A 13,453-nucleotide genomic window follows, 5' to 3' on the forward strand; every position below is an offset into this window, starting at 1 on the left:
CACTCTTCATCGCGGCGCGCGGGCCTCTCACTATCGTGACCTCTCCTGTTGCGGAGCACAGGCTCCAGACGCGCAGGCTCAGTAGTTGTGGCTCACGGGCCCAGTCGCTCCGCGGCATGTGGGACCCTCCCAGACCAGGGCTCGAACCCGTGTCCCCTGCATTGGCAGGCAGACTCTCAACCACTGCGCCACCAGGGAAGCCCCTAGCTCTTGTTTTTACGCAATAGGGAACAACAGTTCTGCAACTTAACCTTTTCACTTAACAAGAGAGGATGAGTAGGGGATCACTATATAAAGGGCATTCTTGAGCCCGTATTTATTTTACTAGGATATTTTGATTTACTAAAATATGTGTAATGATTTGACCTGTTATAGAAAGTGACATAATTGTACAATACATATGACTTAATGAAGCTAAAAACCCTTTAGAAAACAAGCAGTTCGTTTTATTGTAATAGAAACATTCAATAAGATATTAGTTCTTTATGTATAGGCCTTGTGCACAGGGCACGCTTTTACATGAATTATTTAACATAATCTTTATAATAACTCTTTGAGGCGGATTTAGTTTTACTCCCTTTTTTTTTTGCAGATGAGGAAACAGGCTTAGGTGGTTGAGTAACAGCTACTAAGTGGTGGAATCAGATTTCAAAGGTGATCCATACAGTTATGCAGCACTAGCTAGTTATTCAGATTATTTAAAGAAAAACTAGTCTCATGGACAGTTGTGTAATATCCTGTTATCAAATACCACAGTTATTTAATATCAAAATTTGGTGAAGTCATCATTGTTAAAATGTGTTTGGTGGAGGGATTGGCTCTTCCTTGATTCTAAAACCAACAATGTATTAACATCACCTGGGGAGCTTTTAACATATGCCCATTCCTGGATCCTGAGGAAATACCCTTCTAATACCAGTTTGTTGAGGGATTTTTTTTTTTTAATCATGAATGCATTGAAGTTTTATTAAATGCTTTCTTTGAATCCATTGATATCATCAGATGGATTTCCTCCTTTGTTCTGTTCATGTAATAAATAACACTAATTGATTTTTGAATGCTAAATCAAGTTTGTGTTTCTGGAATAAATTCTACCTAGTCATAATGTATCATTTTCATATTACTGAATTTAATTTGTTAATATGTTGTTAAGGATTTTTATATCTGTATTTATGATGGATATTGAGCTGTAAATTCTTTTCTTTTTTTGGGTCTGTGTCTTTTGTTTTGTCATCAGTCACGCTGGGCTCATCTAATGAATTAGGAAGTGTTCCCTTGCTCCTCTTCTATTTTCTGAGAGTGTGTAGAAGTGGTGTTGTCTTCCTTAGATATGTAACAATTCACCAGTGAGACCTTCTAGGCCTAGTGTTTTCTATATAAGAAGGTTTTAAATTGTAATTAATTTCTTTAGTTGATTTAAGGCCATTCAGGTTTTCTGTTTCTTCTTGAATCAATTTTTGTAATGTGTGTCTTTCAAGGAATTTGTCCATTTCATTTGTTATTGAATTTATTGGCCTAACACTATTCATTTTTTTTCAGATAAAATATTATAGGTTTATTTAAAACTTAATTCTTGAGTATACAAAATACAAATTCCACAAAATGTTCATTTTTTTACTTTGTAGTTTACAAATATACAAAATAGAAGTTTGCTTAAATTTATATTACATATTTATTAAGGCAAGGAACTATATAGAAAAAAACATTTGTTCTGCTTAAGGCATACTTTGGAATAAACCATCACATCTGAAACCACAGTGCATGACAGACTGTGTGCATAAAAACGTTGAAGTAAACCAGGTGTATTTACCTGACTTAGGTCATAAATGTAGACTGGAAGACAAAAATAGATTTTCCTTGTCAAAGTATGCAGCAGTTTGAGAACTTTGGCCTCATTTGGTACCTTTAGAACCAAGACTCACCAAGCACCATCGTTTAGGCTATTAAAACACATTTTCTGTACCTGAATTTCTTTCTCTTCTTCTAAGATCGTAGTAATGGCTTTTAGAAGGCAAAGAGAATACAAGGTGATCTTTATGCTTATATTGCATCGAAACAATTCAGGGGATTCTGGTCTTCCCTCCCTTCAACTCAGGGGTCTAATTTATACCCTGATATCCACAACATCCAGTCACCCCCTTGGCATTTTCTAAGTCCAGGAATATATATTCAAGTTGGATTTAGAATTGGAATGATAGAAGATCCAGTCACAGACCCCGTCTGTTCTTTGTCATTTGGTTTCCTCATGTCTTCAGATTATCCATTCACAAGTTTACTTGTTGGGAACTTGACCATGGTTGTAGTGCTTTCAAGCTGGGTTCCTCCCCTCACCGGGAAGACAGTGTGAAGGGCAAAAAATACTGAATTCTCGCCTGGCAGTGTGGGTCATATCCACTGTTTTGGGATTTAAAAGTGCATCTTCATGTGTTAGGCAAGGTGGTCCGACCTCGAAAATGCCTGGTCGCACTTCTGGCACCAGAAGAGGCGGTGCCCTGTGTGTTGGCGGTAGTGCCTGGTCAGTTCATCTGAGCGGGCAGATTTCCACCCACAGCCGTCCCAGTCACAGCGGTAAGGTTTCTCACCTGTGTGGGTTCGCAGGTGTGCATTTAGATGAGAACTCTTCGGGTAGGTTTTGCCGCAGCCTGCGTAATCACAGGTGTGAGTGGCCGTCCTTTTCCGGGGCCACGACCTTCTCCCCCTCTTTGGCTGGGGCTCCTCCGGCCTGCAGGAACTGGGTGGCATGAGCTCTTGGTAATGGAGCGGTGGGACCTGCAGCTGCATCTCGTCGGGCAGGAAGGGAGGGTAGTTGGACCCTGGGTGGGGATGGAAGCCCAGGGGTAGTGGCAGGGCAGGATGGCAGTCCCTGCTGCTCAGCAGTTCCTCGGCACCCAGGGTCAGGGTGGTCCTGCTGGGGAGCTGCCGCCCCAGGGGAAAGTCATGCGCAGGCAGCCGGTGGCCATTGCCGAGAGGGGGTCCAGTGCCCAAGTGGGCATCAAGGGGCCGACCGACGGTGCACAAGGAGACAGCCTCCTGCTTGATCTTGGGACGCATGCGTGCCAGCCTGCTGCTGTAGGGCGTCACCACCACCGGGTGGCTGCCGTCCAGGCTGCCTTTGCTAACACTGATGACCGACGGGCTGTCGTACTCGCTGCCAGGGACACTCAACGACGCCTTCAACACAAACTTGCCCATCAGCCCGCCACCTGGTGGCTGCGGCTGCTGCAGTGGAATGTACCCTGGGTCCAGTTCGGGCCACAGAAGCTAGGTCACGAAGCCGCCGGAGGGGCTCACGTTGTTGATGTCCACCAGGTTGAAGGGAGCTGTTGGAGGGAGTGCAGACTCCTGGCCATAGAGGAGGCTGCCGCTCGTGTTGCCCGGTGCCACGCCTGGGTCGCCCCCGGTCTAACACTATTCATAATATTCTATTATCCTTTTATTGCGTTGGATATGTAGTCATGTTTCACCTTTCCCTCTCGATATTGGTAATTATGTCTTTTCTCTTTTTTCTTAATTAGTCTTATGAGAGAGTTTGTATTTATCCATATATTTTCCATTTACATCATTCTTCATTCCTTTGTGTATATCGGGTTTTCTATTTTGTCTCATTTTTCTGCCTGAAGCATTTTTAAAATTTCTTATAGTATAGAATGCAGACAGTGAATTCTCTTTATTTTTTGCTGCCCTAAAAAGTTTTTATTTTGCCGTTATTTTGGAAGGGTACTTTTGCTGGATATAGAATTATGTTGACTTTTTTCTTTTGACAATTTAAACATGTCTCTCTATTGTGTGTGTGTGTGTTTTTTTTTTTTTTGCCTTTCATTGTTTTTCATAAGTCTGCAATAATTCTTCTTTGCTCTTTTCTACATAATAGTTTTTTCCCTTTGGCTGCTTTTAAAAGTTCCTGTTTTCAGTAATTTGGTTTTAAGATTTCTATGCCTGTATGTATGTGTGTGTTTGTTTGATATGTATGTTTATAGTTGAAACACTTTAGTCATTGTATCTTCAAATGTTTTTCCCTCACAGACTCCAATTACAATTATGTTGGTTCTCTTGATGTTATTCCACAGGTTACGGAGGTTCTATTTTTTTTTTTCAGCCTTCTTTCTCTTTACAGTTCAGTTTTAATAGTTTCTATTATTGTGTCGTGAAGCTAAGGATCTTTTCTTTTGCAGTGTCTAATCTATTCATCCTATCCAGTAAATTTTTCATTTCAGATACTGTATTTTATTTCTAGAAATCCTTTTTTTTTTTTTGGTCTTGCATCTCTTTCTTCACAGTGTTCCTGGTTTTCTTTTAATCAGTGAATAATTTGTAATAGCTGTTTTCAAGTCTTTGTTTGCTAATATATTTGTATTCTAGGCTTATTTGTATTGACAGATTTTTCTTCTGGTTATGGGTCACTTTTTTTTTTTTGCGTCTGCACATGTCTGGTAAATTTTGATTAAATTGTGAACATTTTGAATCTTACACTATTGAGTGGATTTTGTTGTCTTTTATTTATATATATATATATATATATATATATATATATATATATATATATATTTATTTATTTATTGGCTGCGTTGGGTCTTCGTTGCTGCCTGCGGGCTTTCTCTAGTTGTGGCAGGTGGAGGCTACTCTTCGTTGCGGCATGCAGGCTTCTCATTGAGGTGGTTTCTCTTGTTGTGGAGCACAGGCTCTAGGCGCTTGGACTTCAGTAGTTGCGGCATGTGGGCTCAGTAGTTGTGGCGCGTGGGCTCTAGAGCGCAGGCTCAGTAATTGTGGCCCACGGACTTAGTTGCTCTGTGGCATGTGAGATCTTCCTGGACCAGGGATCGAACCCATGTCCCCTGCATTGGCAGGCAGATTCCCAACCACTGCACCACCAGAGAAGTCCCTGTTGTCTTCTTTTAAATAATACAGGACTTTGTTATGTCATGAGATTGAGTTACTAGAGGTAAACTCAGTCCCTTCAAGTGTCACTTTTAAGCTTTGTTAGAGTGGGTATAGTGTAATTTTTATGCCAAAAATAGTTTTCCTTGTTGCTAAGTCATAACCCTTCTGAGATATTTATTGAATTCCTTGAATTTTCAATGTTTATGTTCCACTCTGACTGCTTCCACCTTTTAAGACATCTCCCAGTCCCATTTGAGCTCTGGGAGTTGTTGAACTTAAAATTCCTTGCTCATTTTTGCCTTCCTTTGTGGAGTTTTACCATATTGTGTGATTTCCTGTTAGTAGCATACTCAAGGGGATGCCATGAAGATTTCTGGAGCTCTTTTTCTATATAGCTTCCTCATCTGGATCTCTGCCCCACAAATTCCAGCTGCCTTTGCCTCCTCGAACTCTAATCTTTAGCCCTTCAACTCAGTGATACCACTCTACTCTGCTTGAGATCCCCTCCCTGCACAATGATCTGCAAATTGACTTGAGGCAGGAAACCAGGATGATGATAGAATTCATGTAGTTTGTTTTCCTTTTCTCAGGGATCGTAGTCTTACATGGTTTGTTTTCCAGTATCTGGAAGCAGACATTTAGCATATATTTTCCAATTTTCTGATTGTTTGCAGTGACAGGTTAAATTCAGTCACAGTTACTATGTCGTGGTTGAAATCAGAAGTCCCCTTTTCTTCTTAGGAAGGTAAATGTGGCTAGTAGAAAATGTGTAGCAGAGAGAGTGGAGGCAGGGTTCTTGAATGAGAGCAGTATTCATGAAGTCAGGACAGCCATGTACGTCTGGTCAGGTGTTAAACTGCATTGTGAGTGATGCCCCTGAAGTTGTGTGGTGCACAGCTTAAATGACAGCTTTGCATGTAGCAGCGCTTAGTGAGGATACAAGTGAGAACATGTAGATGTGGAATTGATGGGACCTCCTCTGTTTTTTTTTTTTTTTAATTTTCAGTACTTTATTTGTTCTTAAAAAGAAAAAATAATAAAAGGAAATCAGAGAAGGAAACTGCTCCAAATCCATGCCAATTTGGGGACATCCAAGAGTAGAAAATTAATTTAAAAAATATTCACTGTTTAGTCATTGAGATGGCACCTCTTCTTAATTGAGTTTGTAGTGTGAGGTGAAGGCCATTGGAGGTGATGTCAAGGTTTTTATTTTATACGATTTATTTATCACTATGGAGGTGAATAAGCCTTATTCACAAGGATTTTGTGAGGCTTAAATGTGCATGTGAAAATGCTTTCTAAATGACAAAGCAGTATACAGTTTGAAGTGTGGTGTGTTGCTAAAGTCTACCCTCTGGGGACTTCCCTGGTGGTCCAGTGGTAAAGAATCTGCCTTGCAACGCAGGGGATGCGGGTTCAATCCCTCGTCGGGGAACTAAGATCCCACATGCCGTGGGGCAACTAATAAGCCCATGCGCCACAACTACTGAGCTTGTGTGCATCAACTAGAGAGCCCACATGCCGCAAACTACAGAGCCCACTCACTCTGGAACCTGCATGCCATAACGACAGAGCCTGTGCCCCCTGGAACCTGTGCACCGCAACTAGAGAAGAGAAAACCTGCACGCCACAACTGGAGAGAAGCCTGCGCACCAGGACGAAGGCCACGCCCCCCAGCGAAAGATGCTGCATGCCTCAACAAAGATCCCGGGTGCCACAACTAAGACCCGACGTAGCCAAAAATAAATAAAATAAATAAATAAATCTTTTAAAAAAATATCATTCACAGTAGTGTCAGATGCTTCACCTTCAACAACAATAACAACACCAACAACAAAAAAACAAAGTCTATCCTCTGGATCTCTACAGAAAAGCCTACATGATGCCCTTGTGTCATAAGTGACCTGAAAACGTTGCTGTAACTCCAAAATATCAGAATTCATATACAAAGAGGAATTTTTTTCCTCTCTTTGAAGAATTTAGTCTAGTATATGAGAGTTTCTTAGTCTCAGGGTAATCTGTGTAGACAGACCTTTAAAAAAATCCCTTTACTTCAGAAGAGACTGTTAAGACAAGCTGGAGTGAATACCAGTGGAGTAGTAAACACTTTTTGTAAGTTGAGAAGATAAAACATTGTTTTCAATGATGCAGTCACCTCAGAATGAAGATGAAGGCTGAAGTTTATGATGGAGTCAGCTCAGACGTCATAGCCAAAAGTGCAGAAGTAACAGCAGTTTTTGAGGCCTCTATAGAATATTAACATGTTCCATTATCACAAGCATTACCACCCCATTTTACCTTCCTACATTTTCCTCTTGCACTCATCCTTCTATATTATTAGAGGGAAAAGAATGCTTACACTTTTCCATGGTCAGGACATGGAAAGTGGGACGAAAAGTCCCACTTTTTCCCCAGTGAAATCATCATCTATAAGAAATGGACAACAAGGCCCAAATACAGATTACTTCTAAGTGAGCTGATTTTCTCTGCCTGATTTCTCTTGATTCCAGCCAGATTTTGTTGGTGACAATGTGTGAGAGAAAATGTCCTGATTTCGTGACTTCCAGAAAAGGTCATTTTCACAGCATTCTGAAAAGGCAAAGCAGTTGTTAACGTTTAAAAATATAGTTGAAATCCTTGATTTTATCTTTATTCATTCTATTCAGTTATTTGAGATATCTATTTATGTTTTTAGGTGTTCTGGGCTATTTATTTCATTGACTGTTGCATTATACTGTACCCTAATTAAACATAATTTGTATATTTCTACATATGTTAATATTATTATGAATACTTATTAATACACAGTTTTGTTATCTCAGTAATTTTTGAAAAGTATCTGCCAAAAAGCATCATAATCTCACTCTTCTAATTATTAAACCAGAATGTAAAGTTCTTTTGTTTTACTTTGTTTTATTCTATAATTTATTCTAAATACATAGAGCATTGTCTGTTACATACAGGAATTCAGTCATTTTATTGGATGAAAAATTATAGATGTAAAACTCGATCTGCAAAAAAAAAACAAGTTTCCTTGAAACTCAGTCAGGTATGAATTAAAAACATTTCTTTTAGGTAAGGATGATTTGACAATTTCCTTATCACATACACGCATCAATTGTTGTGTTTCTTTATGTAGAAAACAATGTAAGAAGACTTAAGAAAAACATTCATAAAAGATATGAGTTGTATGCTTTATTTAACCAACATTTATTCAGCATACACTTTGTGTCAGGCTCTGTGCTTGGTATCTGGGATTATAAAGGTGATATGGGTATGGTCCTCCTCCTGGAAGAGCTTGTAATTTGTTGGGGAAGACAGTCATGTGAACAGGTAAACAGGTAAATAACAGTACAACCTGGAAAGTGCTTTAATAGAAATGATTAAAGTGTCACGAAGTAGAGGTTAAAACAGCTACTTCTGTCCAGAGAATTGGTGCATCTTTTGCTGGTGTACTAGGTGAAGGCATGGTGAGTGGGAAGACTGGGTAAGGGAGAGGCTTTAGATGTACTTTACAGTAGCCACTAGCAATATGTGACTAAATTTCTAGCAGCTAGTTACAATAAACAGCACATATTTAAAGTATAAAGTTTAATAGGAAACTATCACCACGATCAAGATAATGAACATGTATATCCCTTTCTAAAGTTTTCTCATGCCCGTTTGTATATCTTTTCTGCCTAGATTAGTTTTCATTTTCTAGAGTTTTTAAGTAAATAAAACCACACAGAATGTCCTTTTTGTTTGGCTTCTTTCACTCAGCATAATTATTTTGAGATTTATCCATGTATCAATAGTTTATTCTTTTTTATTGCTTAATGGTAATTCCTATACCACAATTTGTCTATCCCTTGTCCTGTTTGATGGGTACTTGGGTTATGTCCAATTTTTGATTATTACAAAAAAGCTCTTATGACCATTCTTAAATAAGTATTTGTGTGGATATTTATATAGTAGATATCTATAAGCTTAAGAAACTGCCAAACACTTTTTCCGCAGTAGTTATCTAATTTTACATTCCTACTTGGAGTATATGAGTTTCAGTCCCTCTACATCCTTGTATGGATACACTTGGTATGGTCATTGTTTTAAATTTTAGCCATTCTAATAGGTGTGTGGTGGTATCTTGTGGTGTTTTTTTTTTTTTTTAATTTTATTTATTTTTGGCTGCGTTGGGTCTTTGTTGCTGCACGCGGGCTTTAGTTGCGGCGAGCGGGAACTACTCTTTGTTGTGGCGCATGAGCTTCTCATTGCGGTAGCCTCTCTTGTTGCGGAGCATGGGCTGTAGGCGTGCGAGCTTCAGTAGTTGTGGCATGCAGGCTCAGTAGTTGTGGCACTTGGGCTTAGTTGCTCCGCGGCATGTGGGATCTTCCCTGACCAGGGCTTGAACCCATGTACCCAGCATTGGCAGGTGGATTCTTAACCACTGCGCCACCAGGGAAGCCCTAAGTCTATTTTTAAATAAGATTATTTTCTTATTACTGAGTTTTGAGATTGCTTTAAATAATCTGGGTACAAGTCCTTTATTAGATGTGATTTATTTTCACCCACTTTCTGGGTGGTTTTTTTTCATACTCTTGAGTATGTTTTGAAGAGTAAAAGTGTTTATTTTTGATGAGAGTTTATCAAGTTACTGTTTTACAGATTGTCCTTCTGATGTTGTTATCTAAGAAATCTTAACCTAACCAATGGTCACAAAAGTTTTCCCTTGTATTTACTTCTGCAACTTTTAAAATTTAGTTTTACATATAGGTCTGTGATCCATTCTGAGTTTGTTATTTAATATGGTATGAGGTATGGATTTGAAGTTCATTTCTTTGTATATGATTTTCAACTGTTAAAGCACCATTTGTTGAAAAGATTATTCATTCTCAAATGAATTCATTTGCATGTTTATAAAAAATTTTCCGTATATTTATGTGTCTTTTTTCTGTGCTTTATAGTGTTTCTATTGACCTTTGGCTGTTTTTATGCAATACCACACTTGTATGATTACTGCAGCTTTGTAATATGTCTTGAAATCAGGTAGTGTTACTGTTCTAAATTTGTTCTTTTATAGTGTTTGGTTATTTTAGGTCCTCTGCATTTTCATATACATTTTAGTACTGTTTTGTTAATTGCTGCAGAAGAAAAGCGTTCTGGGATTTTGACTGGGATTGCTTTAAATCCATAGATAAGTTTGGGGAGAAATGACATCTTGACAATACCAAGTTTTCTGACCCCATGGGAAGATAATATAATTTTGTTTATTTAGATCATTTTAGTTTCTCTGAGCAATATTTTTTAGTGATCTCTATATAGGTCTCTCACATATATTATTAGATTTATAAGTATTTCATACTTCTTGATGCTGTTATATATAGTATAGTTTTTATTTTATTTTATTTTGTTATTTTTATTAAAGACTTAAAAAAATTATTTATTTTATTTATTTATTTTTGGCTGCGTTGGGTCTTTGTTGCTGTGCCCGGGCTTTCTCTAGTTACAGTGAGCGGGGGCTACTCCTCGTTTCGGTGCGTGGGCTTCTCATTGCGGTGGATTCTCTTGTTGTGGAGCACGGGCTGTAGGCACACAGGCTTCAGTAGTTGTGGCTTACGGGCTCTAGAGTGCGGGCTCAGTAGTTGTGGTACACGGGCCTAGTTGCTCCGCAGCATGTGGGGTCTTCCTGGACCAGGGCTCGAACCCATGTCCCCTGCATTGGCAGGCGGATTCTTAACCACTGTGCCACCAGGGAAGCCCCTATGGTATTGTTTTTAAAATTCCATTTCTGATTGTTAGTTACCAGTATATAGAAATATAATTGAGTTTTGTGTGTTGACATTATGTCCTGCACAGATTTTTAAAACTTATTAATTCCAGTACTTTTTTGTAGATTCCATTCTATAGAGATATTCTGTTGCTGGTCATGTAGTCTGTGAGTGAAGGCTGTTTTACTTCTTGGTTTCTAATCTGGATGCCTTATTGTTATTATTATTTTTTCTTTTCTGATTGTACTTTATTGCAACTAGTATAATTTTGAATGGAAGTGGTGAGAACAGAACAACTTGATTTGTTTTGGATCTTGGAGGAAAAGTATTTAGTCTTTTACCATTAAGTGTGATGTTAGCTGTAGGCTTTAATGTAGTGCCATTTATTAGACTGAGGAAGTTTCCTTCTGTTAAAACTTCTGAGAGATTTTTCCAGGAATGGACTTTGGGCTTGCCATATGCTTTTTTTGGATCTATAGAGATGATCACATGGCTTTTCTTTTTAAATTTGTTAGTATATGGGGGAGTTACAGCGATTGATTTTTTTATTGTTAAACCAAGTTGCATTATGCAGATAAGCCCCATGTGGTCATGAAGAATTAATCTTTTTATATGTTGTTGGAATTTATTTGTTAAAATTTCTTCACATGTTGATGAACATAGGTAGTTTTCTTTTCTCCTAATGTGTTTTTGTGTGATTTTGACACCAGGTTAATGCTGGATTCATAGAATAGCTGGGCAGTATTCCCTCTTTTTAAATTTTCCAGAAGAGTTTGTGTATAATTGATATTATCTCTCCCTTAAATATTTGTTGTTACCAGTGAAACCATCTGGGTCTGGAGATTGTTTTTGTTGGAAGATTTTTAACTAAAAATTCAGCTACTTGGATGATTGATTTCTTCTTGTTTAAACTTTGGTAGTTTGTATTTCTCAAAGAATTTGTTTATGTCATTTAAGTTGTTGAATGAAGAATTTGTTTATGAAGAATTTGTTTGTGTCATTTAAGTTGTTGAATGTAAGTTGTTTATGTCATTTAAGTTGTTGAAATAGAGTTCATAATATTTGATTATTCTTTTAATATCTGTTGAATTTGTAGTAATGTCACTGCTCTTATTCTTGATATTGCTAATTCATTCCTTCTTTCTTTTTTCCCTTGATCACTCTGACTAAAAGTGTATTAGTTTTACGGATCTTCTCAAAGAACCAGCTTTGGATTCAGTGGTTTTCTTTATTTTATTTTATTTTCTCATTTCTTTGATTTCTGGTGTGATTTTATTATTTGCTTTCTCTTTACTTCAGGTGTAATTTTTTCTTTTTAAGTTTTAGATTTTGAAGTCATTAATTTGAGACTTTTCTTATTTTCTAATATAGGTCGTTAGTGCTATAAATTCCCCCCTCTCCTCAAGTACTCCTTTAGTAACATTTCACAAATTTTGATATGTTGAGTAGTTATTTTCATTTAGGTTAAATATTTTCTAATTTCTCTTTGATTTCTTCTTTGACCCATGAATTATTTAGAAGTGATTGTTATTCAGGTTACAAATATTTGGGGAGAATATCATTTTAGGGATATTTCTGTTGCTGATTTCTAGTTTAATTCCATTATGGTCAGAGAACATACTTTGTATGAATTGAGCCCTTTCAAATGTACTGAGTCTTGTTTTATGGCCTGGAATATGGTTTGACTTGGCAAATGTTCTTCTCTTGGTTGGTGGAATGTTTTCTAAATCAGATCATTTTGGCTTACAGTATTGTTCAGATCTTTTATATCCTTTCTGATTTTCTTTTAGGTTGATTTACCAGTTGTTAAGAGAGGGGAATTGAAATCTCTGACTAGAGTTGTGAGTTTTTTATTTATCCTTGCAGTTATATTAGTTTGTATACACATATTTTGAAGCTCTATTATTATATGCATTAATGTTTAGGATTTTTATATCCTCTTGATGAGTTAACTGCTTTATCATTATGAAATGGCCTCCTTTATCCCTATTAATATTCTTTGCTCATAAATTTACTTTACATGGTATTAATAAATATACCTCAGCTTTCTTTTGATGTGTTAGCACTGTATACTTTTTCCTTATTTTTGTTTTTAACTTTGTTCTATTTAAAGTGCCTTTATTTTAGGCAGCATGTACATTGAGTTTTGCATTTTTACCCAGTCTGAAATCTTTGGTTTTAAACTGGAAATTTTAATGTGGTGTTTGATATGGTTAGAGTTAAATGCATCATCTTGCTGTTTGTTTTCTATTGATATTTATCTCACATGTTTTTTGTTCTTCTTTTTCTGCCTTCTTTTTAGGATAAATTGAGTATTTTTATGATTCTATTTTGTATTCTTTGTCACCTTATTAGGAAAAACTTTTTTTTAAAAAATTATTTATTTATTTTATTTATGGCTGTGTTAGGTCTTCGTTTCTGTGCGAGGGCTTTCTCTAGTTGCGGCAAGTGGGGACCAGTCTTCATCGCGGTGTGCGGGCCTTTCACTGTCGCGGCCTCTCTTGTTGGGGAGCACAGGCCCCAGACGCGCAGGCTCAGTAATTGTGGCTCACGGGCCTAGTCGCTCCGCGGCATGTGGGATCTTCCCAGACCAGGGCTCGAACCCGTGTCCCCTGCATTAGCAAGCAGGCTCTCAACCACTGCGCCACCAGGGAAGCCCAGGAAAAACTTTTTGTTGTTAATTTAGTGGTGTGTAGGATTTATAGTATACATTTTCAACTTATCTTAATGTACCTTAAGGGATACCATGTCATTTCATGTATAGTTCAAGCACCTTACCATAGTGTACATCCATTTCTCCCATCCCAGCTTTTGTGTTATTGTTGCCA

The 13,453-nt window shown here is 37.7% G+C and overlaps 1 protein-coding gene and 1 pseudogene across 2 annotated transcripts in view; one reads left to right on the forward strand and one right to left on the reverse strand.

Annotated features, from left to right (window-relative positions):
- Positions 1-13,453, forward strand: part of TCF12 (transcription factor 12) — a 373,142-nt gene that overhangs the window by 19,383 nt on the left and 340,306 nt on the right. The window lies entirely within an intron of this gene.
- LOC137766184 (Krueppel-like factor 4 pseudogene) lies at positions 2,407-7,203 on the reverse strand (annotated as a pseudogene).

The sequence above is a fragment of the Eschrichtius robustus genome, chromosome 1 (genome assembly GCF_028021215.1).
Source record: "Eschrichtius robustus isolate mEscRob2 chromosome 1, mEscRob2.pri, whole genome shotgun sequence".
NCBI lineage: Eukaryota > Metazoa > Chordata > Mammalia > Artiodactyla > Eschrichtiidae > Eschrichtius > Eschrichtius robustus.